This window comes from Diadema setosum, chromosome 21 (assembly GCF_964275005.1).
Source record: "Diadema setosum chromosome 21, eeDiaSeto1, whole genome shotgun sequence".
Taxonomy (NCBI): domain Eukaryota; kingdom Metazoa; phylum Echinodermata; class Echinoidea; order Diadematoida; family Diadematidae; genus Diadema; species Diadema setosum.
This window is the reverse complement of record NC_092705.1, coordinates 30335619-30362924: the sequence shown is the minus strand read 5'-3', so window position 1 is coordinate 30362924 and position 27306 is coordinate 30335619. Positions and strand designations below refer to the sequence as shown.

The 27306-nt window shown below is 37.2% G+C and overlaps 1 protein-coding gene across 1 annotated transcript in view; it reads right to left on the bottom strand.

Moving 5' to 3' along the window:
* The window catches only part of LOC140244693 (serine/threonine-protein kinase PAK 1-like), a 76315-nt gene extending 52780 nt beyond the window's left edge, over positions 1-23535 (bottom strand). Inside the window, exon 1 of the mRNA XM_072324309.1 lies at positions 23477-23535. The gene's annotated coding sequence lies outside the window, so the exon portion shown is untranslated. The remainder of the gene's footprint in view (positions 1-23476) is intronic.
* Positions 23536-27306: the final 3771 nt, after the last annotated feature.

The window sequence follows — 27306 nt, the reverse complement described above, 5'->3', positions numbered from 1 at the left end:
AAAGGGGGGGGGGGGGGGGTGGTGGTGGGGGAAGCAAGGGGAGATGAGTTCTCTTGGATGAGTCATTCTCCGTCTCCAAGGGCGCATGGAAGACAAACCGGGGAAGCGGCATGATGTCATCAGGCAGGTTGCACACGCATCGGAGCACAAGAGAAAGGATGGGGGGTGGGGGGTGGGGAGGGGGAATGGATGGACAGAGAGAGAGAGAGAGGGGGGTGAGAGAGAGGCTATAGATGTGTACATATTGAAAGGAGAATGGGAGAATAAAAGGAAGAAAAGGAGGGAAAGAAGGAAGAAGAAATTAAAGGTCCTAGTTACCTTTGGGAGCAGTGATTTAAAAATATTCAAGATATCACTTTTGATGCACATTTGTAGGTCTGTGGTATCACAAAACATCCTATCATATACATTTTTTGCAATAAAGCCTAAAATATAAGAAGATATCACTATTTTCCTCATTAAACCACAACTATAGACGGTTTAGTCTGTAAACATTTTCATTATAACTATTGTTCACATTTTGTATATTTAACAATACTTATCATTGATTATACTGATTCAAATTTTAACATTGGTCATTTCCATCCCTAACTCACATTTTAGAACTATTTTGAAGCACTAATGCTGGGTTTTTGTTTCATCTGCAAATGGTAAATTATGCCTTTAATCATTTCTATGTCAATGAGTCCAATGTGCACAACTCTCACACACAAACCTATGGGCAAATAATATTCTATGGCATGCAGGGGGTTAAAGCAGAAGAGAGAGAGAGAAGGAAGAGAAAGAGATTAACCCATTGAGGATGGGCTGATTTTGCTACAACACACATTTCCCATAGACACCTGCCCGAGTATACACGGGACTCATCCTCAACAGGTTAAAAAAAAAAAAAACCAACAACTTGATCAATTGATAGGCAAAGACAAGAACAAAGAAAGAGAAGAAGGAGGGGGGGGGGGTCACAGAGAGAGAGAGAGAGAGAGAGGCGGGGAGGGGAGGTGGGGGAGGGGGAGGGAGGGGCAGACAGAGAAAGAGGGAGAGACAGACACAAAAATCTTGATTGTCCAAAACGCTGTGCAAAATTGCACACTAAAAGAGGAAGAAGCACCTCCTATTGAGTCCTATCATACACAGTTTGGCAAAGATGAGCATGTCTGTGAGCTGTATACTGTACAATGTACCCATTATAAATCTATACAACTCTCTGTGTACTCTATAAACTTCCTTGTTTCAATGCTACAGAGCCTGTTTGAATGAAAGAAAAAAAAAATCACCTTCAGATATCTGCCCTGTACTATCACTAACAAATTTCCAGGTGAGCTGATAGCCTGAACTTTCAGTGACACATACTGCATACAATTGTACAGGTACAATAATAGGTTAATAATCCTAAAACAAACATATGATCTACATGACAGCATACCCTCATGAGTTTTACACAATGAAAACCTAATACACACACACACATGCATAATGTATGAATGCCATGTTCAAGAGGAAGATATTCACATACACAGATAGAGTGAACAGCGCCCTCTGTGTTCCCTAGCAACATCAAAGCTGACCCAGCACTTTCACTTCATTGTCTGAACAGTATCATACATGGCCAGAAAATAAAACTCACTGTATTTAATTACCCCACTGATTGCTACAATACCTGCAATTATTGCAATTTACAATGCTATAATATTTTATTTCTATTTTTTAAAGACACAGTCAAAACGCCTTTAGCAACCACCTGTCTATTGCAACCACAAGCAAATCCCCACAGAAAAAAAAAAAGATGTTTAAAACCTGTGATGATGACAATGATGATTCAAAGCATTTGTTTGGTGACATATACCTCTGTTTTTATAGTACCTTATCAAAAAGAAAATAAAAACAAAGGTGCAGACTCCTCTTGAAGAGAGTTAGTAATTTGAATGTCTGGCAAACATTGTGAGTTTTGACCAATGCTTTGAAGTGCTCCATGCAGGACGTCATTTTCACACTGAAAAGATGGGAGGGAGTTCCATAGGCAAGGGGCAGTGGAGCAACGCTGCACACTGGCACTGGTCCAACGGTCCCTGACCAGTAAAAATCACTGTCGGACCAGTAACTTTTTCAGGAATAGACCAGTAAAAAATGGAAAAACTGGGTACCTTCTGGTCCGACAGACAGGTGAGACCAGTAGAAAAAAATGGGTTAGTGTGCAGCCCTGAGTAGAGATTAATGCCCGGACTCCTTTGTTTTTTGATGTCTTAGCCATTCCAAAACCGACTTTCATCAAATAAACTTTGAATTTGTGTTAGAATGGTATGCTTTCTATTTCATAAGTGGTTTCTTGGTATCTCACAAAAAGTTAAAAGCCTAATCCTTGCCTCCACCAATACTGTACCATCCCTTTAAATCAGTTTTCACTATAGTAATAATGTCCTAAAAAGGACTATTCACTTGTTCCCTCACAGTAGGAAAAGTCATAATATTGAACAAAGTTAGTGACATTCTAATACTCTCTTGAAGGTAATCTGCCTCCTTCAATACAGAAAGATTATCGCAGATATTAGCAATAGCAGAGAGGAACTGATGAATTCATATGAAAACAACAACAAACAAACAAAAGAAGCGAATATTCAATTCATTTGAATGTATAGTATAAAATATTCCACATCAATGGTGCTAATGTGAACATGATGAAGTGTAGACATCTAAAGTCACCATTCTGTCATCCATTTGCTTTTCAGCATAGCAATTGGTTCTTTGAAATGAAAGTTGACAAATTTCTCAACACATACAGGTATAGCTAATTTTTGATATTTTTCTTTCTTTCTTTTGCAGGGGTGTCAGAATTCTAATGGAAATTTGAATGCATCATTATATATTGTACATATTCTATCTATAGAATGTCACAGTTAAAAATATTGTAAGAAGCAGTGAAGCCCAATTTGATGTCATCACACTTAACTCACCCCCCCCCCCAAATCCTGACGGACTGCCCCAACTGTTCACGTACATAATTGCCTGAGTAGCTGAAGCCAGAGTTGCATTCTTTTTTTACCCCCCGTTACGCAGGAAATACATGCATGCAAGGGAAAGACGTCACTACTCGCTATCGCGGCAGGTCAGTGCACTACTGCTTCCTAGCGGCAATCAACACATTAGATTTTCGGACGTGATAGCGCCCCAATTCACAAGCATTTTTAGTTCTAGCGGACCAGCCCACTCCCAACTATAGCCCAAACGTCAGCCCCACGTAATTTTCCCAAAACTAATTCATACTCGCACACACATGCAATACAAATGTTGACACAGATCTGGACACAAAAACAGAACTGTACTTTTATCATGACAGAATATTGGTACGAAAGTGCTGTCCCACAATTTCAAACAAGCCTCTGAATGCTCAATTCTGATTGGTTGATTCCTGACTATGGCCCTATGTTTGAGTTCATGACTTATGTTTGATTGTATATTTTTATGCAATATAACCCAGGGTCTTGCTGCAAAAAAACAAAAACAAAAAATGCATTCAAACGTAAGTCAAAAAATCAAACCTAAGTTTCTGAATACTCAATTCTGATTGGAAATACCTGACTTATATCTGATTATCTGCCCTAAACATTGATTGCATTATTTTGATGCAACAGGGCCCATGATAATTAAAGTTTGGGTGATCATATGATGTTAATGGCATAATTTACCATTTGCATATAAAACAAATACCCAGCATTAGTTCTTTAAAATAGTTCTAAAATGTGAGTCAGGGATAGGAACAACCACTGTAAAAATATGAATCGGTAATGTTAAGTATTGGCATTGTTAAATATACAAAATGTGATCAATAGTTATAATAAAAAAAAATTACAGACTAAACCATCTACAGTTATGGTTTATTAAGAAAAATACAAATATCTCCTTATATTTTAGGCTTTATCACGAACATTTTATAAGATAGGATGTTTTGTGGTACAACAGATCTACATTGTACAAATATGCATTAAATGTCATATCTTGAAAAATTTTAAAATCACTATTCCCAAAGGTTAACAGGACCTTTAAGAAATGACAGGGGAAAGTGAAAGCCTAGTCTATGTGAATAAATCATCTTTATATCATACAAGCATAGAATGCCTGTTCATAAGCATCTAGACATCTGTATTATCTACAAATATAGAATGTGGTAATTCATCTTCACTGTCTTACAGTCATTTTAATTGACTATAAATGTCAGCCCACAGCAGATGAGCAGTTACAAAAGTAATGTACTGGGTATCTTGAACAAGTCTACACAGAAAAATCCCTCCCCCCCCCCCCCACCTACAGTAACAAAACAAAAAAAAAGATGAAGAAGAAGAAGAAAGGAGGAGGAGGAGGAGGAGGAGAAGGAGAAGAAGAAGAAGAAGAAGAAGAAGAAGAAGAAGAAGAAGAAGAAGAATAACTTTGTTGGCTCAACTGTGGCAAAACACAATGTCTTCAATTCACTTTTTTCCTTTAATTTACCAGATCTTTAAATTTACATTATTGTCAAATACTTTAAAAGCATTATTTACCATTTGCAAATGAAACGAAAATCCAGCTTTAGCACTTCATAATAATTCTAAAATGTGAGCTAGGGATAGAAACAACCAATGTAAATATGTTAATTAGTATAATCAATATCAAGTAGTGAATAATCAAAATAAAACTCTTTCTAGAATAATCTGTCTAGAGTTACAGTTTATTAAGAAAAATATTAATATCTCCTTTTAGACTTTATTGCAAAATCTTTATAAGGTAGAATGTTGTGTGATACAACTGACCTAAGCGATAGCTCTAACATTGTTTAAATCACTGCTCCCAATGATAAATAACTTCCATGTTTAAGAGTAAAAATTTGTGCAAAGTAAAGGAGATTACAGAATTTCTCCCAACCATTGTAACTCCCACACAATAGTCTCTGAGTTCTACAGCAGGCTTGTAGTTTTACATCATGCGGACAAGATAATCAACTATAAAACTCAAAAGTTAGCATGACCTCTCTGTGAACCCCATTTCCCTTAGCTTCCAGGTCAACCTCTAGACTGTAAATACAGTATGTGTGCATGTAATACACTACTACACATGCATATTGCACTAACCCTGAATGTATAATTCCGGTTTCTCTGGTTTAATCATCGAGTGGGACTCTCGCTGAAAGTTAAATCTCAAAGATAAATGTTGTGTGGATGCTCGTCGCAGTTTAAAAGGGTAAGTTCTTATCACCACTGATTAGCTATCATTGATGATTAGCCTTTATATGAACGAACCTAGTCATCTGTGGAAGCAAATGAAGGTCAAGCTACAGCTGTATACTCTGCCTCATCAAGCATGAGTATGGGTCAAACATTAAAGGGTGTGTACAGTTCTGGTTGAAGTGAGGATTTAGCTTTTAATGTTTTGCGAGATATTCAGAAACCACTCTGTGAGATGTCAAAGAGCATGCAATTCTAAGGGGTATCAAAAGATTATTTGATGAAAATCGGTTTTGAAATGGCTGAGATATCCAAAAACAAGGTGAAACAAAGAGATCCTATTTAAATAAAAGGCATGGCCTGTCGCCTTTTATCATTATCACTTTTTTGGATATCTCAGCCATTTGAAAACCGATTTTCATCAAATAAATGTTGAATCCTTCTTAAAATTACATGCTCTTTCATATTTCACAAGTGGTTTCTCATTATCTCACTTAAGAATGTTCAAAACATGATCCCCACCTCAACCAGTACTGCACAGTCCCTTTAAAGTATATTAAAGGCATAATTTACCATTTGCAGATGAAAGCATTAGTGCTTTAAAATAGTTCTAAAATGTGAGTTAGGGATAGAAACAACCACTGTCAAAATTTGAATCCATATAATGGATGTTAAGTGTTGTTAAATACACAAAATGTGAACAATAGTTATAATAAAAATGTTTCCAGACTAAACCGTATACAGTTACGGTTTACTGAGAAAAACCCTGATATCTCCTTATATTTTAGGTTTTATTGCAAATATTTCATATGGTAGGATGTTTTATGATACAACAGACCTACACATATGCACCAAATGTGATATCTTGAACATTTTTGAAATCACTGCTCCCAAAGGTAAACTGGACCTTTAAAGATGATGCATACTAATGTCACCTACAAAAACAATCACATTATTGTGCAACTATTCAGCAAACTACTGTACAATGAATATGCCATGTAGATATTTGAGTATAACATTTCACAAATTACGACTTACACTGTATGAAGATAATTTTGAGAGAGCTTGAATTTGTGATCAAGAACCATATAATTGACAGAAATAGAAAGAACCAAACTGTATTCCTTTTCAAGATAAGAGAACTTAGCCATTTCCCACCTTGAAGAAGATATTATTTTTGCAAGTTTCCAAGTCTGTGAATATCAATCCACTCTTAAAATCCAAGAACGTTAAAACACTGTGAAATATATGCCAGGGCTCGACAGTAACGGTGGCCCGGGGCCACCAAAAACGCACGTCGGGCCACCAAAATTTCAGAAATGAAGAATTTGGTGGCCTGATTGGGCCACTAAAAAAGGTCGGATGTTTGCCTTTGGGCCATCAAAAATAAAAGTTAGTGTGGAGCCCTGCATATGGCATATAATATAAAGCAGGCCCTACTATCTATCCTCTTTCTTCCATCATTAAAGTTCTTTTTTTTTTTAATGCAAAAAATATTGAATATTTGTGTCTACAGATCTATGCAGATTTACACTATGAAGCAATGACATGTCAACTAAGTTGTATACCGATTGTGCCCAATACTAACATGCCGTAAAAACATGAAATTCCAAAATTTAGAAATCTGCAGGTCAAATTTTGATGAAACCCCTCCTTTTGAGCTTGTTTTAATAATCTTAATCTTTTAAAGCCAGCTTGAACATAGTGTAGAACTGCACTCTACAAAGCTCTACATTTAAGCAACTGGTCAAACAATCTGTGGATACAGAGTATATTCTGTGGACATGTAGCATGCATACTGCAATTTATTGCACATGGAGTTACAGTACAAAGCCCAACCAGGAAAGCATGGCTTTGATTTGAATCAGTCACTAGTTTAGAAAAAATGGAAGCTACAGGTAGTTTATAGAATGGAACTTCGTGAGATAGAGGCCCTACAGTCACTACTGCATTAAAATGCAAGCAAGTGTCATAGCGGTATCATGGTTCAGTAGACTGCAATTCTTAGAAGACAAGGACCTCAGATTGCTGACAGTGAAGTGTTTATGGACTTTAACTCAAGAAGCCTGTAGACAAGCACACAAAATCAACGCAATTCTGATGGCAGGAAGCCACGAAGTGGCTACACGATACCAACCCCGGCTCTTCTATGGCAAATAGGGAAAATTCCTGGGCCTCATAAAGGTCATGGTACAAGAAAACAGGTCTTACGCAGCAACGACGGTGTCTGCAACAGTTAACCTGCATGTAGCACAGGTTGATAAGAGCTAGACTTACCTTAGATGTATTTGTAAACAGGAGGAGCCCTAATGCCATTTAATTCCTCTTCAAAAATGAACTTATTGTTCCAGCACGGTCTCTGCTGGCGGTGACGGCAAAGGCGTATTTTAATAAAACCACCTCTGCTTCCTTGACAAACTTTATAGACGATCCGCCGACAACGAAACTTCACCTCAAGCCGATGATCAAACATGTATGCACACCGCTGCATGCACTGTAATGTATAGAGTGCATGCCTGATTAACCACATGTCTCCCTCTTGGGGCAGTACAGTTGGGGAAACCCCTAGATCTATACAAATGCAGTGGAGCGTGCGACTGATATCCCCCAAACTACCACCTATTTTCAGAGCCGTATTGTACCCAATGTTGACTGTTCTACCAGAAGCATATCACTCAATGTGCGTCATACACTACAAACATTGGCAGCAATAGTGAAAACCAACAATTTGCTTTATTCTTTTTTTTTTCCCTCGGGGGGGGGGGGGGGGGGGGGAAGGTGAGTCAAAAATGCTACACACAAATAGTACAGTTAACAACCTCTGCACACAACAGGAAACGTTATGTCCATTTTCGGTATATTTTTGTAATATGGAAGAGACAAATATTAGGGATCATATTCCCTCATAAATTATTTCTTGCCCTCTGATTGGTTAAGGGCAGTGAAAGGGACAAAATATACTTCCACCATGCAAGTCCTTGTCCCCGTCGGAGTCTATTTCCCTAGGGAAACAGTTAAAAAAAATATATCATGCTGGTGATATTGTGGCATTTTTACTTCATGAGCGATTTCATAAACAAATGAATGAGTATCGCAGCATCTTCACTTCATGAGAGATTCACATACAAATAAATGGGTATCACAGCATCTTTGATTCAAGAGAGATTTGCTGTACAAATGAATGAATATTGCAGTGTCTTCAATTCGAGAGAAGACTTAGGTTTTCATGTACAAATGAAGGGTTATTGTGCACAGCAAGAGCATGCATACACTTGGCGTGTGTGATTTTTTGTGTAGAAGAAATTTACTTGTTTAATTTAGTGATTGGTCAACTAAACAGTGATTAAATCCCATATAACTTGCTGTTAGTCTTGAAAAAAATTGTGAGGGATATAAGACAACCAGGCCATTGTCCTAGGCACCGGTTACACAATGTGCCTTTGGTGACTTCAACAGCACTATCATATGTATTTTCTTCGGGGCTGTGCCCCTCAGAAAATAGTGCTATTAAAGTCACCTCAGACACATATTTGTTACAGAACCTCTTTGACCAGGTATATTTGTATTAATATGCATTATTCCTTTGACAGTTACCACATTATTGGATGCCCATTGGCATTGTACAAACTTAAGTCAGATACACAAGAGTAAATTGTGTAGACCTTGTGCTACAGAGCTCAAAGGGGATAAAATGGATTTTTGCACAGACGGTCCCGAGTGTCAAGTTTAATCATTCTCTGGCCAGATAGCGAACAGTCTATCCTCAGTTATCTGACTGGCCATGTTGGGACCGACGCCCATCTGGATAAGTGATATGGTCAGATAAGCGAGATATGGTCATTTACCCAGAGTTGTCCACAACTTAAAATCTGAGCATGCTGCAAGCTTTGAATATGTGAGAATATTGCAGAAATTGTGTGTGAGCAGACTGCACATTATGCGCATGTAGTGCGAAATATTTCGTGACTTATTTTCTGTTTTACTGTAAGTGCTGCTTACATTGTACGTTCAATGTTCTGTCTTATGCATCGCGCACAGATTTTCTGAGTAGTTTGATGTTTCTCAAGTTTTGCACATATCTTTTTCACATGTCTGATTACAGTTTTATTTTGCGCATGTCGCCAATTTTCGAGGATGTTGCACGGCATGTTGCACGCTTTTGAGGATGTTCGCACAAGAATTTGAGCATGTTGCAGTGACATGCTCTTAAAACCCCTTGTGGACAACCCTAGTGTATTTATGTGTGTTGCTTGAAGGTTTGCATGGTGATAAAATGAGGAAGAGGGATTTACGGTTTAACAGTTCAGATTGCAAGGAGTGTTGTTTGGTGAAAGGAGACCTTAGAAAGAAAAAGAGCTAAAGGAAATAGTGCACCCATTGTGATCCTGCAGCACAAAACCAACAAAAAGCCGCCAGACATGGATTTTCAAAAAATAGTTTTAAAAGGGCTGATTCTGAAAGAACACACTCTAAGCTTTAAAATGATGTATAACTCAACACAAGTGGACTTTCCCAAACTACTTAAATCTGTACACACAATGGAAAAGACATTTACTCAGAAAGGCCAGAGGTTTTGAAGTTCAGGGCCTATTCAAATCTCACCAAGCTGCGCTCTGTGCAATGAATGGAAAAAAAAATGATGTGCAACTCTGTATCAACCACAATGAGGGACTATCAGCTAATAGCTGAAAGTTTCCTAACTCATTGAACACATTCTATTCATGACAACGACCAAATTTATATGTAGTGGCATCATCCTTACAAAAGTTATTAGAGTTGAAAGTGAAGAGTGTGTGAAGGGTTCTTAAGAAATGGGAAATTACTTTTAAAGGGTGTGTACAGTTTTGGTTGAGGTGAGGATTTAGCTTTTAATGTTTTGCGAGATACAATTGTATTCAGAAACCATTCTATGAGATGTCAAAGAGCATGCAGTTCTAAGGGGTATCAAAAGTTTATTCGATGAAAATCGGTTTTGAAATGGCTGAGATATCCAAAAACAACGTGATACAAAGAGATCCTAATAAAGTTGTGGCATGTCGCCTTTTATTATTAGCACTTTTTTGGATATCTCAGCCATTTGAAAACCAATTTTCTTCAAATAAACATTGAATCCTTCTTAAAATTACATGTACATGCTCTTTCATATTTCATAAGAGGCTTTTCATTAATATCTCACTTAGGAATGTTCAAAACATGAATCCCCATCTCAACCAGTACTGTACAGTTCCTTTAAGGTTTAATAAATTACACTATTAAAAAAGGTGTTCCAGAAAAACAGGAAAAGTTACAATTTCCCATTCGTTTTATGATCGCAAGCTTAGAAATTATGTAGAAGAACTGCTCTCTCAGAAAATATATCAAAACCTAAAAATTGAGTAGGTCGACTGATTTCATTTAGAGATGTTGAGTCCTCATGTAAAATTGGGTTATAGTGTGACTTTTTGTTGGTTTTGTGATGCATGGTCACTTAGGGAGTGAGAGTGTATTAAAATGAAGGCAAATAGTGACAGCTGAAGGGCAGCGGTATGCTGGAAATTAAAGGCATAATTGTTAAATAAAATGTGAACAAGTTTCCAGACTAAACCGCCTACAGCTACGGTTTACTGAGAAAAATACTGATATCCCCTTATATTTTAGGCTTCATTGTGAAAAGTTATATAAAAGGATGTTTTGTGGTACAACAGACCTACACATGAATGCATTAAATGTCATATCTTGAAAAATTTTTAAATCACTGTTCGCAAAGGTAAACATGACCTCTAAAGTTGCACTACTGGAGATGAGAGAATAGGAGACAAGGTCAAGTGCAAGGAAGAGAAGAGGGAATTCCAAACTCTTCCTACCCGATTCACACTCTCTCCCATGACTACATACACTTGTACATGTGTACAATGTACATGTGTACACGTACAATGTACGGGTACATTACTGTGTTGTATGTATGGTGTTAGCGCAAACCATTCTTCCCCAATTAAAATCTACACGTGTATACCTCTGCAACTACTGATAGAATTATTTCAAATGCTAAGATAGGCTCTGCTTTCTACATTGATAAAGGAGGTATACTTTTTTTTTAACTGAATTGAATTGACGTGACATGATTCATTGACTGAAAGTAGCAGCCCCGAGGCTGAAATTCATTCAGTTTACAAAAACATACAAATTACAATACTTGACAATTAATGGGCTATTTACAATTCACAAACTGCTAATGACATGTGAAAAAGTGACAAAGTAACAAACAGAGCTTGGGTAATCAACTTCCTACCAACATGTAACATACAGCATCACTTCCACTGAATTACAGCTCATGCAAAACTGAGTTCTTTCCTGAAGATAGGCCCTGTAGCTCCCTCTATAGTCAAAAGATGAACAGTGAAGTTCATCACCCCTGCATGACATGATCTATTCTACACAGTAGGCAATGCTGTTCATTGAGTTTCGTGTATTTGTTGCGAGGAAAGGTCTACTATGGGGTAAACCAGGGTATGACACAGGGTAGTCTGCATCAGTTTCAGTATACAGAGGTTTTTTTCTTTTTTCCAGTTTACAAAGAAAAGAAAAATGTCAATTAAAGGGCCATTTATCTAAAAAATTGTACATGTATGTACAATATATGCATGAATTCAGTGAAAGCAGAAATAGCAGTACAGTAGTGGAGTTTCAGAAAACTGTCAATGTGTACAAAAGTGCAAAAGTTTTGGTGAAATCCATGTGCCTTCAGCATTAGAGAAAAAGACAGCAATAATTTGTGACCTCATAGCACACTGTAGGGCAACAATTAAACAATAAAAAAGAGAATTCCCATAAAAGATATTTTTTTTGAATGAAAATTGCACATTCCTTTGCATTTTCTACTGATAGAAAACAATGTACGTTAAGGGTAATGATATTTCCATTGCCTTCTGAAAGAGGTAAAGTCAGGTGCTCTTTATTGTACTACAATAATTACTAGTAAAATACAATTTGTATGTTGAATTCTCTTTATATTTTCTTTTTAATCTTGCCCTGCTGTGGTATTACAAATTGTTGTAGTCTTCATATCCAGTGACAGCTGCACATAGTAGAACTAATAGAAATTCCTAACCTTTAACAAGGGATTGTCCATTTTTTTCCAAGCTCTACAGATTCATTCTATATTCATTCATATTTATATCATTCATATTTCTGCATTCAGTGAATCTACCTACAGGTATTTGAGGAAATTCCCCTTTAGGCTCAAATACAGAATACAGTATACCCATACACCAAACCTTTATAGCCGCACATGCCTACAAAAGATTGTGCAAAAGAACCCATTGCACTGTATACGATCTCTGTATTGAACATCATAACACAAAGTTCTGTATGTCTGTATTAAGAAATCAGTTTTGTTAGCCATTCGTTTCTTAGTAAAGCTAAAAGTTTGATGTTTGCACGCTAGTGACATCATAGTTTCTCAACCGAAACATTACTTGTGTGTTTAGTGAGTGTATTGGTTCAACTACAGATAGTTTAGTGGTATTTACTCTGTCAAAATATTTGGACTATTTGCATAATTTGACTCAGATCTATACCAACTGGTTGTGTTTTGCTTTACTGCTAAATTCTAAACTTTTATCTAAGAAGGGAAATTCACAATGGAGCATGCAAATAAACAGATGAAGGTCATTCAAATTGTAAGAACAATATGTTTTACTCGATATCAAGCACACATCTATGCAATGTAAAATCCCTCAGGAAGTTGTGTCACAGTGGGGGGAATATCACTGAAATGACATTGACAAATGGTTAAAAGTTTGTGAAATAGCTAAAAATCAAAATGTGGTAATAAATGTGATGATTTTATTAAACACCAATAGTTAAAATACATACTGTACACGCTCAGCGTAATTTGTGATTGCAATATTGTAAACACAGAATTATATCTGTATCATGTATGCCATTATTGCAATATTGTAAACACATAATTATATCTGTATCATGTATGCCATAAAAATGACCACATGTAATATCTATTGTGTTTTCAACAATTTCTATGAAATAATTTCTGATACAAAAAGTATCAGAAAGTACACAAAATCTTTTTGTCATATAAAAAACAAATGAATTGTAAAAAAATGAAATTGTGCAGGCAATTGCCAAAGTCACATGACAAAAAGTAAACAGGATGCCCATTTCTGATGTTGACAATAAAAATGTTTGAGTCCTTGGTAATTGTCATGTTTTATTCTGGGTTTAAAGTAGTCTGTTGTTTTCATAATTCTCAGACTTTTTTTGGTCTTAGAAGCAATACACATGTATTGACAATGTGCTGCAACCATCATCTAATTCACATTCATTCCATTCATTACCTCCGCCAAGGGAGAAGGTTATGTTTTCGTTACTGTTGGTTTGTACGTTCGTTTGTTACATGTAGTTTGTCCGAGTGCAAAATAACTCAAAAAGTAGTTAACGGATTTGGATGAAACTTGTAGGAAAGGTTTAGAATGATTCAAGTAAGAGATGATTAAATTTTGGTAGTGATCTGACAATTTTTGGGAAATTTATGAAGGATTTTTGACATTTTGGCAGGTACAATGTAGGGTCAATGAACTTGGGAGTTCAGGCTGCGCGTATTGAGGTTTGCATGCGCTCACTAAAGTGCGTGCTCTAGTTTATGCTAGGGCGAGGCGCGCCGTGCAGCTGAGGGTTTATGACGTAACAAAGGCTTCTAGGTTTGGGAAATCGAGTGACTCTCAGCACACAATATGCTATAAGTATCACTGATGTCTGTATGGAAGAACAAGATCAGTGGTGGAAATGAGCTGCATGCTTGGCAGAGGTCTGCGCTCTCAGAGTGCTTCTCTAGTTTATTCATTCATTTTTCATATCATGCATTAGTTTTTCATTCTTTCATCATTCATTTATTTCTCATTCCTTCTTCATTTATTCTTGATCTGTCATTCATTCATTCATGTTAGTCATTCATTCATTTATTCATTCACCTGTTTATAATCCATTCATTCATCATCCATGAATGCAAAGGTGTTCAACCATCACTGCGTGCAGATAAGGATATGTGACCCGCTACAACAAAAAGGTCCTAAAGTCGCGCACGGTCGAAGCCGTGAAAATCGAGTTTGAAGTCAGAGCATTGAAATTGGTCAAAACTTACAATTTTCTGATTTTGATGTATTATTGGAGTCTAACATGTCTTCTATCATCTGTCGAAATTTTGAAGCAAAATGATCAAAGGAAAGATAAAGAAATAGCGTTTTTCCGAGCCATGATTTTTGGCATTTCAACGAAACAGAAACTTGTTCGAAAATTTGGATTGAGCGCCACAGATAGGTTCTGCCCCTAACAACGACCAGAGTGATCTCATTGGTCAGTTTGCTGCTTGCTGCTAACCGAAGCGTGAAACTCGCACACTGCCCAGTCGACTGGTGCGTGCGGGCGGGGTGCGCTATGCTCAGCCGCTTCTCACATCCTGGTCACTGATTGGTTGGTGAGGAGACTGCCGATGCTGATGTGCTTGCATGAACTCTTCGGGGGTTGCTAGGGTTTACCTTGTATTGTCCAGAGGTGAAAACTGACTTGCGTGTCCCTTGATCGCGATTGCGTCGAAAGGAAGACTTTTAGGGCGCTTTTCTCGAAACAGCGATTTTCCAGACGTCTCGACATGCTCTCTTTTAAACATCGATATCTCCGCAGCCGATTATTTTTATAAAATGTGTTATATATCAATTTAAAGCAGAAAGATTAGGGGATGATATCATGCAATTTTCAAGTAATCGACCTCGCCCGACTTTAGGATCATTTTGTTGTAGCGGGTCACATATCTGAAGCATGCCCATTTTGAATTTGAGACTGTGGTAGGCCCAAGAACTTTTTTCAATTGTTTGACTTTTTCAAATGTTTTGCGTACCGACCTATATGAATTCATTATTTTTTCTTCTTTTTTTCACTTTCTGCCTTGTCTTACTTCAAGACCCAAACAAATGTGAAAGATTTCCAAAATTCAAACTTTTCTGCCAAAATCTCTTCGACTATAGACAGGCTCATTTTCTTTCAGAGCCATGACCATTGATGTATAACAGGTTAAACTGATTGAACTACAAACATGTACCAGTATGCCATACAGCACATATTACGTGTGCATCCGAATGGGCACGCTTTAGAATATCAAAATGAAAGAGCCTACATTGTACAAGTGCATGTGTACACGCTGTAGGTGCTACAAAGAAGCGTTGTGCAACGAAAGCAAAAGCTCTAAACTAAAATCTGCCCACCTAATTGTATAATGGACATTGTAAATTACCTTCCAAACTGCTCTACACTTGGTGCCCTGTACGAAACTGCTGCCTTCACAGTTTCATAATGTTGACAACATCTGTGATTTACTGGATAGCAACTTGGCTTTTAAAGGTTGTTAATCCCTTTTTCAATTATCACAAAATTTTTCATGGTTAAACAATATAATGTCTCTCAACATCATATTATGAAATCTTACAGTTAAATACACCACAGAGCTTAAAAAAAAAGAAAGAAAAACAAACCCCATGTCACTCCAGAATATGCTCCACTTCTGTATTAAATATGACTAGAATAAGAATTGGATTACTTTGGGGGTCCTAACAAATTCACTGGAAATCTATAGTATTGTTTCCCCATCCACCAAAAGGAAGTTTTTGATTTTATCATTCTGAGGAGAGACCCAGTCTGAATTTCAATTACTTACATTGTACCTATTTATAAGAGAAATTTTCAGCTCATGTACGGAATCAAATTTTCAGGGTTGCAAAAGGGCACTAAATGAACTTTAAAACTGATTGATATTGAATTCCTCCATACATGTAAAACATGGCACATGTGAGTGGGTGTACCCAAGATCTAGGTCATTTGAACACACATCATTATGTACATGATGTACACTATCTGATGGCTTTTACGGACAGTAATAACTGAGACTTAGAACTAATGGCATGGGGCTCTTTGTTTGATCAGGGAGGTGAGACAAAAAGGAGTGGGCACTCTGCCCTCAGGGTTTTCCCTATCACTCAACACAGGATTACAAGGGATCAGTGCCCCAACGAACAAGTAAACGACCTCTTACGTAACGAGGTCAGTCTGATCGTTATCACTGCTCTTTGATGTTCGATCCTCGGGGCCGCGGTGATTTGGCCCTCTATCGTTAGGAGTATGGACAGGCCAGTTGACTTGTGTGTGTTCACAAGGACTTGTATGAGGGTTTTACATTCTTTATGCAGGCTCACACAGCATATACTCTTGGGACCTGCTAGTCTAAGAATTCAGCTCTCGATAGATACAAAAATTTTGAAAATCGGCCAAGAAGAAGTTGAGTTTTGACAATGTAACTGTTTAACAATAGCCATTGTTTTGTTCTTGTCTTAATCAAATTACGACTCAATGTCAAGTGTAAATCCTGACTAGCGCTGACGAAATTCACCTGTAGATCAGCAGATGTTGGGGTTTTTCTTTAGTCTGATGTATCACTTCATTGTTCGCTCGTGTTGGTTCTCTTGTCATATTTTTTGGGAAACTTGCGTACATCCGCCAAGACATGTTTTTTCTGGTCCCACTAACATATTTTTGTGAGCAATTTTAGTTCTCCAGGGGGTGAAAACACTATTTGAATGTTTGTTTGTTGTATGCTGGGGATATATTGAGGCAGGAGGGCTCGAATCTACAACAGAGTGGTCATGATGGAGACTACTATAGGACCTAATCTTGGTGAAATAACTTGCCTCCTTGCCTGGTGTATGGTGAAAACATGTGAGAGTTCAGTGAGAGCTGAACTATCTCACATGTCCTGTATCACTGTATGCCTGATAAGATATTCACCATGGCGCTTTTTTTGTCTGTCTCTCTGTTTTTGTTTTATTCTTATTTGAAAGCTGAATGGGTATCTTTATGATGGTTGTTGCTGTTGTGGTTGGTATTTTCTGTGCTAGCTTGGTATTAAAATTATTATCATCATCAGACATCATTATAGGGCCTGTGTTCCACTACTCAGCTGTTCATGTTTCCTTCATATTCTTACAATCAGTATATTATTATTGGTGCTGCTAATCATAATTTGTTTCCATTTCATGTAAAAGTTATTTCACCATATAACATGCAAAGTACATTGTTCCCAAGAAATCTTATAGTACATGGACATGTAAATGCATATAAGTTATAATACATGTACTTTAAATACTAGCTGCAAAATTCAAAATGTGACCATGCAACCAGTTCACTGCACATCACAATGCACCAGTGTTGTTTGCAGGCACAGCAATGGGTAATGCACCAGTATACACCACCCACCAGTACCACGTGGAGTAATCTAGGTTCTGGCCAGGGAGGGGTGAGACCCACCAGCCTGTTGACAAGGATTGCGCATGTGCACTGTGCGGCCAAGCGGCAGTAATCTAGTTAGTGGAGTGGTCTCTTGGGGAGTGCGGCTCCGAGGATGGTTCAAAAGACACTAATCCAGTGCCCACTCCTTTTCCTCTCACCTCCCTGGTTTGATATCCTGTACAAATTGTAGTACAGTTGTACGTGTCAGCCTACAGAGTAGACAGTTATTCATGAAATATACAATATACTGTTAAATAAATATGTACATTGTATAACGTAAATCAACCAATAGCAATATATACTCAGTTAGAACTATTATCAGTCTAAAAAATGTTGTGAAGGATTTTTCTAAATTGCTTTTCTGCATATCCAAATATTCAATACTTCTTCAAGACATACAATTTAAAAAAAAAATGCTCCAATACACACAGAGGTCCCTTTACTTCTACTTTGAAGTACAGTGTCATGGTTTTTCTCTTCATATGGCACAATGAAGAGAGAAGGTATACTGTAGTGAGCTCACAATGTATACAAGTGTAAATGCACTTGACTTCCTGACCTTCAGTAGTAATAAACCTCCACATTCTGTATGAATTCACTTCTCAGCAGGACGCAATGTATGTGTACAGCGTTATACTATGTTGTGTCTCGCCTTGCAGGAAAGTACACTTCTGCCTCAATTCTCCATTGTGTGGCAGGGCTAATGATATCCTCTTGGTTCCCTTCCGAAGTTTTATGAAAAATTCTTGCTACACAGCAGGGTACAACTGATTGTGTCAGCTCTCAGGAGACTCTCTCTGGATCAGAAACTGCGAAGTCTTGGCAAATTATTTATCAAAACAAATTTCGATTGAAAAGCAAACTACAGTGTAGCAGTGTAACAGTGTACTGTATACGCCAAATATTTCACGAGGTTTTAATCTTCACAAATTTTGCGAGTCAGGTGCTATTCAGGAAATTAAAGACATGCACAATTGACTCTGATCCCAATATGTATGTGATGCACACGTACACATGTTTAGGGCCTACACCAGTGTATACTACATGTTCTACGTATTGTATGTTCAGTACGGTACTCCACGATCGCGAAATTAACCACTCGTGAAATCGTCGGGAAGTCCCGATTAGCAAAAATCTAGACTCATTGAATATATGGCGTAAACAGAAATTGATATTTTCACACAAAATTGTAAAGAGAGACAATGACTTAAATAGAATTCTAACACAAACATATGTTAATGTTTAAAATGAGCTTTATATCTGATATTGTAGTTATACGTGTACATACATATTTAGTTGAAATCAAATCTTGATCTGATTTACACAGTGGGCCACCTGTTATTTATACCACGTGTATACAACATACGTACGATTGTACAAGCCTTGTGCATTTGTGTGTCAATTTCTATCATCTACATGAGTACCATAAGAACACAAATGCACACACACGACACACGACACACAAATATGAACACTGTATTGAATACCATGGTACGAATCAGTCAACCTCTCCATGGTTGTAGTCATAGCAAAACAAATGGATGGAAGAAAAATGGATAGAAAATACTGTGTGGGTGCACTCAGGGTCTAGACCTTAAAACAACAAAAGGAGGAAACTATGGAAGGTGGGAGGGGTGGGGGAGAACAGCTTTATGACCAATCACTTTCTCAAGGCTGGACACTCACTCTTGACCTTCCCATCCGAAGATGACCTCAAGTGTTGGTCACGTGTCTGTGATAGCACTGCACTCCAGGGCTTGCTATTAAAGGTACAGTTTACCATTGGGAGCAGTGATTTTTACAAGTGTTTGAGTTAAATCACATTTGATGAACAGTGTGTGTGCACGTACATGTAGGTTAGTTGCATAATTGTTTCCTGAATTCCTTGCAAAACTTCAAAATGGCATAACCTCCTTATTTTTCATCCAATTTTGATCCAATCTTCATTGTTTTTTGATGGAAAATTTTACTCCTTTTCAGACAAACTTTCAACTGAAATGGAATTCCCCTTTAAGGCCTGTGACAAAATCACTACAAACCTGAGTGTAATGACTCAATATTGATCCTCCGTGGTGACAATTCACACAAATTTCAAAATGAATCATTGAGCATCCGGAAGACTTCACTAATGAAACGCAGCAATGATGCAGCTGACCACACTCTACTTTATACAGTGGCGGATCCAGAGGGGGCGCACGGGGCACACGCCCCCCTCTTTATCTTTTTTTAAAACAAAAGAAAGAAAAAAAGGGCCGGGGGCTCTTGCGCCCCCCCCCCCCCTTTAATTTTGTAAAGGCGCCTTTTTTTTTTTTTTTCCCTCATGTAATTCCTGGATCAGCCCCTGGTTTAGTACACTGTATAATGTCAGCATCACCCAAGCTACACAACAAATCAAAACTAATATTTATGACAGTGCATGTATTTTACAGAGCCTTTCCTGGTGATAATTTTGTAGGTCTTGTTCACCTTTCATGTCTTTTTATGTACTTTGACAGCATTTTTTTTTTTCCAAAGGTTTTTTTTTTCAAGGTTTTTTTTTTTTCAAGGCTGACTCTTCGAATATTGAGCAATAATCATGAATCAGAAAATGAAGTAAATATAGCAAAGTACCGTCTAAAAACATGCAAGAAAGTGAACTTGGGTCCTGTTGCATAAAAAGTTGCAATCAAGCATTAAGTCAGAAAATCAAACATACATGTAAGTCAGGTATCAGCCAATTGGAATTGAGTATCCAGAGACTTAAAGGGAATCTCTCCCCTAAAATATAAATTTGAGAGGTGTGAGAGCATGTCCTAAGAACTATAGAGAAAATTCTATCCCATCACAAAAGATGCCCAAAACTGTGAAATACTGATTTCAAATCAGCATGCACTGGTGCGCACTGCGATAGTAGCCAGATCTGAAAATACTAGCCGCGCGTAGACCATCGGTGTGCGTACGTTTCCTTCATTCGCCTCCATCTGCATACACCTATATCGAATACTGCCTATCGTGAGTATCGGTATCACCTCATCCAGCAATCGATGCATCTGCAGTGGCTGAGTAGATTCTGCAGCTGCTGCCTGGTCAGTGGCCCAGCACGGGTTTCTCTTCCCTTCATTTCTTGGAGAATACGTGACAACTGATTTTGCTGTAACTCCCATTGCTCTAGACAACTGCAGAGTATTCTTAGGAACACGCTAACTTCATCGGTCACATGATTGTTTGCTCAAATACATTCAGCGCTTCCTGAGCAGCACCATCAAGCAAAAAGAAAAAAAAGGCAAATCAATCAAATCAAATTAAAATTCATTCTTGTTCCTGTGAGTGGCATCTGAGTCTGTTATGTCTATCATAATTATTATTGAATAATATCATCCTCTATCTACTCACAAACAGAACTGCACCAGAACCTACAAACCCGTAGAGCTACACATTGTGTTGACAGTAAAGAGAGATTTTCAGTGGGGGAAAAAGATGAAGAACAAAATATCCACCCCCCCCAAAAAAAAACAACAACAAACAAACAAACAAACAAACAAAAACAAAACAAAACAAAACAAAACAAAACAAAACAAAACAAAACAAAACTCAAAACTCTTGTACAATAAAAACCTTCATACTAAATTTATCGTAGTTCCGGTACGCAGTAGTTTCGAACCCGAGATTCCTGATGGAATCCCATTTTCTTTGCTCATTTTTCCACTAAATATGTAAATTGTATTCTTTCTGGTCAGTTTATTCTGTCTTCATTGTTAAAATACAATTGTATGAGATACTATGTATCATATACATGATGCAAGTTTACAGGACAATGGCTAAGTGGTAATACTGGGTAATACATTGTAGACTGGGTATTACTGAATGAATATTCATGCTGACAATTTTGTTGTATGAACATTCAGCAGAATTTGTTGTCAATCACAAGACTCAAGTCATAGTCATACTCATAGATTTTGTGACTTTGGCCATGTTGTAGTTATACTGCAATGCTTGATATCACCATCAAGTTGTCTGTTCCGGTTTCGCTGATGAAGTCTGCGTTCAGTACAACTGTACATATCTGAAATACCACCATACATTGTGCTTCCACTGAACTACCATCAGATTTTGCACACTGTCACTCAAAAGGGTGGAGGTGAGACAGCTACAGAGACTCTGCATAAAGATAGGTATGTATCTATACTACAAGGTATGGTGTGAGCTCCAAGTACAATGTAGCTTAAATTACTTAATTACTGTAACAAAAGTGGATGTTTTTGTGCGAGTTATTTTTTGCACTTGGCTGGGTAAGATGAATTTCACATGGTTTTAATTCTGTGGAATCAGGACGCCAACTATTATTATTTCGGTTTATTTACACAGGGTGGCCCCGTGAGTAATCAAGTAACTGTTTTCCAGGGGGCCCTGTACACACCTATATGCAAGATGTCACAACAAATGAAAATGAGAAAATGAGGAATGAGACTAAAAATAACCGTATCACATGCAACCAGGATGAAAAAAAAAATAAAATCCAACTTACTGAGTTTATAAAAAATGGAACCCCCCATAGTATGAATATATCATATACATGTATCAAAATATACGTGCCTGAAAAAAAAAAAACACACAACCATTACAATTTTTTCTATCCAAAATCCGTAATTATTGATACTAAACTCCTAATTCACTTATACACGTACATTATTCTATTCTATACTTCAAAATTCAAGTTGTAATACATTATAAACAACATTAATCATTATACAATATTCAACAACATACAATCTGCTTCTTTTAATGCCCTTCACTACAAAATAAATCAGCATCCAGGAAAAAAAATGATAAAACTTATTACCCAGAACACCATTTCAAATACTGTGAACTAAAAGCGTTCTTATACACTGGGTATATTGCACTGGGGGTGGCAGGCTATTCCACAGTAAAGCACCATCAACTGAAAGGGCACGTTTACCACATTCTGTTTTCACTCTGTTTTGGAATGACAACACCAAAATTCTTGGAACTTCGTGTTCTATATTCATGAGTGCGGATGGACAATGTGAATATGTCACACAATTAAGATGGTGTGCAAACATTCATGATATCAAAACTATACTGGAACATCATAGACTCTATGGCATGCAAAAATATTTGCATGCTTTTATTTTCGCACTAGCCTCTAATTGTGCCAAATGCGCGAAAATTTCAACACCGTGAAAATGTCCACTTTTACAGTACATTGCAACACACGAGTTGCTGTTACTATAATAATAGTGTAACTATACACAGCCCTGCCGCTGTACACAACTTGTGTCATGCACAGCGTCCAGTCAGGCTGTAGAGACTAGAGTTGCTGGTTCTTTGTAATGAATTGTAATGAATTGTTCTGTATTGTTACAGTACCAATTTTTGTTTGTTCCAGTCTTATTAATCGTATTAATACCGCTACATTTCTGTTAGTGTTACAGAGCTCTATGACATTGTTGACATGTAGCACTGTAGCAGAGGAAGATAACCCGGGTACGGCGTAAGATAAGAGAGCATTTTTTTTTTTCTAACAAAAACATAAACTCTTATGATACAGCCAGCAGGAGGCGTGTACGACGTAGCTTCAGACAGCGAGTCAAAGGGCACGGAACGTAAAGCCAGAACGGTGGGTGGGTGGCCGTTCGTTTTTAATCGCCGCTTTGTTGGGCGAGTTGTCGATGTCAGTGTGTAGTATTGCAGCTGCAGCACCACATCGAACATCGAGTCTAGTAACTTCTCTGTGGCCAAATTTACGGGGCCTGGTTACTTCCGTGTTGCGAGAAAGTCAGCTTCATATCACGCATACCACACACACGAGATACAGAAGTATCAAGACACTCGGACCATTTGCACGACATGCTTTCGCTTTACGAAAAAAAATCCGTCACACACTTCATTCTGCAGCATTCTTCGACATCATCACACGTAAAACAACATGGCAGCTACTTAAAATATCAACTCACACTTACCTTCAGGTGAAAATCCAACTAAAAACTTTCCAACTCTGACAAGAAGGAAGTTCAGTTTCCGGAAGTTGCCCTGATCTGAGAAGTAAGTTTCAGCAATGTGAACGTAGATGGCGGTAAATAACCTACTTACTTCGCCACATCGTTATCCGTGCCCACGTGGATTTCTGCTATTAAAGTGCCGTGCCTCGGATACACTGACGTTTGACAATGACCACAACAGCACATTATTTTATATACAGCACAGGTAATGAGCAGCGAGATGAACTTGGGAGTTCTGGGGCCTGTCTTATAAAGACTTGTGATAGAAATCAATCACAAGTTTTGTGTGTGCTGCAATGCAAGTTGCGATTGATTTGGGGACTTGTGATTGATTTGAAGGCTTTATAAGACGGGGCCCAGCAGTTTGTCCTTTTTTTTTTTTTTTTTTTTTTTTTTTTGCGGGGGGGAGGGTGGGGGTGAGGGTGGGAGGGGTTATGTCCTATTTGAATTTTCAAACAAGACTACCAAGCGGGTTGATAACAAACTGATTGTGATTTGTAATGCGAAAGATACTTATTGTCAAAAAGATACATCTTAGACCTATCTTTATATAGACCGGCATAAAAATTCAATTTCGGACATTTGTGCACTGCCCTCAGTCCAATTCAACTCAATTTATTTCAATTCCTACTTTTTATTTCTTTTTCGACAAGAATCGTTCCAAAAAGTCATCAATAGTCCATCAATTTCGTAGGCGAATCATGATGAATGTAGCCAGATGAAAAAAAAACCAACAACAACAACATTTGTGTGACAGGTAGATCGCACTGGAGCAATCATTCTACCCGGTGGACGTCCCATGATCAAATATTATTTTCTCCTTTATATTTCACTAGGCCTATAGTGAAAAATAAACGAGAAATATTTCAGTCCCCTAAAACAGTATTTTTTTTTTTGTACATAAAAAGAAAACTAAATAAATGAACTTCGGATATGATAAAGCCAATGTAAACATGGTCAAAAAGGTACATTTCTTTCATTTCATTTCATTTCATTTCATTTCATTTATTTCATTTCCAACAACATTTTCATACACAAAATAACACAACATCAATGCAATGTAGTAACAAAGAAAAATACGTGAAGTTGACAATACTACGCATCACAAAAGCAAAGTAAACAATGAAAATTGAACTGAAACTAAAGTTGCAGGAAATGGAGGAGACATGCTAAAAAGCTAAGCTTGTATTTTGCAGTCTCCTCGTGGACAAAAAGACTAAATAACATCAAAAAGCAATTAGCTAGACATGATATAACAGGTGTACAACACATACAGACCTATACATATAAACAAACAAACAAACAGACGGACAAACAAACACAAGCAACCTCTCTTGTAAAGAGAAAGATAGAGAGAGAAAAACAAAACACAGTAAAGGAAAAAGAGGAAAAGAGGAAATTATTTTGAAAGAAGAAACAGAAAGAGACAAGAGGACAACTTTAACAACTTTCCCACCTAAAGTCAGAAATGCAAGATTATTTTTCTATATTATTTGAGGAGATTTTCAAATTCTAATGACAACCTGAAATTCACAGCCAGATGCACTTTAGTGATAGGAAAGACTTACTCCGCTGCGTTGCTCTAAGGACTCTCTTTAATTGATAAGATGATTATTCAGGAAATTTCCATCTCTTTACTGATACAACTAATTTTTGGCTCTCAAGACAACAACATTAAGAATGGATGTCAACCCCTGGATTACACAAAACGTGTGTAGCGACTCTGCGGTACTTTCCAGTACCAGAGTACTGTCTTTCAGTCACGGCACTGTTTCAGTCCAGTGCCGTATAATATACGGCACTGTTTCAGTTCTTTATAGGACGCCCTCTTCAGATTTCGTGTGCACATTCTACCAACTGAGTCAAACGCTTCGATTTGGGCATATTTGTGTGTGTGTGTTTTGTTTTGTTTTATTTTGGGGGTTTGTTTGTTTGTTTTTTTCCCGTTCCGACCTACGTTACTTGATAATGAGAATTTACCGCTTTCTGCCTGTTTTTATTTCACTTTTTCTGCTATTCAATTCAACTGATTTTTCTTTTTCTGCTATTCAATTCAACTGATTTTTCTTATCATTCATTCATTTCACTTATCTATTTAGTCATGTTTTATTTCTGTCATCTCCAGCTCGGTTCTATATACTTCCTTGATATCATTTTAGGTTTTCCCTCTCAATTTCATCAGATTCACATTCGAATCAATAAAAAGGCGTTTGTATTCATGCAATTTGGGTCACTTATCTGATACCACGGTTCATGTGAACATTCAAAGTCGTTTCATCCTTTTAGATTCTATTTCAGAGGGAAGTTCATTCAATTTAACGACTCAAAGTTGCCATTCAATTTCATGGCTGCTGGATAGACGTGAGAGGTACTGTCTACCTTTGGGAACAGTGATTTAATTTCTTTTTTTTTAAAGATATGCCATTTAATGCATATGTGTAGGTTTGTTGTACCACAAAATATCCTATAATATGAAATTTCCGCGATAAAGCCTAGAATATGAAGATATATTCGTATTTTTCTCAATAAACCGTAACTGTAGACGGTTTAGTCTTAAAACATTCTTATTATAACTATTGTTAAAATTTTCTATAACAATACTTATAATTTTTAACATCGATTTTACCGATTCAAGTTTTTACAGTGGTTTCTATCCCTAACTCACATTTGAGAACTATTTTAAGCACTAATGCTGGGTTTTTGTTTCATCTGCAAAATGTATATTAAATTTTGTCCGAAGTACGAATTTCAATTTCATTTAGAGGAACACAACTTCGGACTTTGAACGTTCAAATTCAATTCACATATAAACGCATTTTCATCGGTCCTTTTCCCCCTGTAATATACTGGATTATATTGTTTCATTTCCATTTCAAAGTTTAATTTAATCTTTTAATTCGAATTGTATTGTGTACTTTCCTGTCTACCTTCATTCCACACTCAATCATCCCCTATCAGGATGGATTTAACATTATTTTGTAGGGAATTGCCATATGAGTATATGAATATAAGAACGACCCAAGTCCATGGAAGACCATTTCGAGTAAACTAAAAAAAACTTCATATCTTTTTTGTTTGTCTAATAATATTCTATTGAACTGTGATGGGAAGGCATCATTGTATTATACAAATTAGAACATATATTATATTATAATGACAATTAACATTAACATTAATTGTGGAGAGGCCATTTTGTGTGATGGACTTGGGTCGTTCTTTGATTCATATGGACTTGGGTCGTTCTTTGATTCATATACATGATATTCTGCTATAGAGATGAGAGAAGGACGAGAGAGGGCGCTATAATATGAATGTAAGAATGACCCAAGTCCTTCATTCTTACATTCATATAAGATTTAACTCATTTATTTCAGGCACTTCCGGGGGTGATTATGATTTATCATTTATACACAAGATGAGTCCATGCATAAGCTACAATTTCCCATGTCAAACTGAATTTGGCCAAAAATTGGACTTGGGTCGTTCTTATACTCATATACTCATATCTATATAAGATATTTGTTTTCAGTATATGATTATGGTAATGGCGTTGCCATAAGTGTGACGGCATAATATTATGACGGTTACAGCTCGTTATTCCGAAGGTTCTTAAGTCCGGAGGTTCGTTATTCCGAAGATTCGTTATTCCGAAGGTGCGTTAATCCGAAAATGTGATGAGGTTCGTTATTCCGAAGGTTCATTAATCCGAAAATGAAATAAGGTTCGTTATTCCGAAGGTTCGTTAATCCGAAAATGAAACAAAGCTCCTTATTCCGAAGGTTCATTACGAA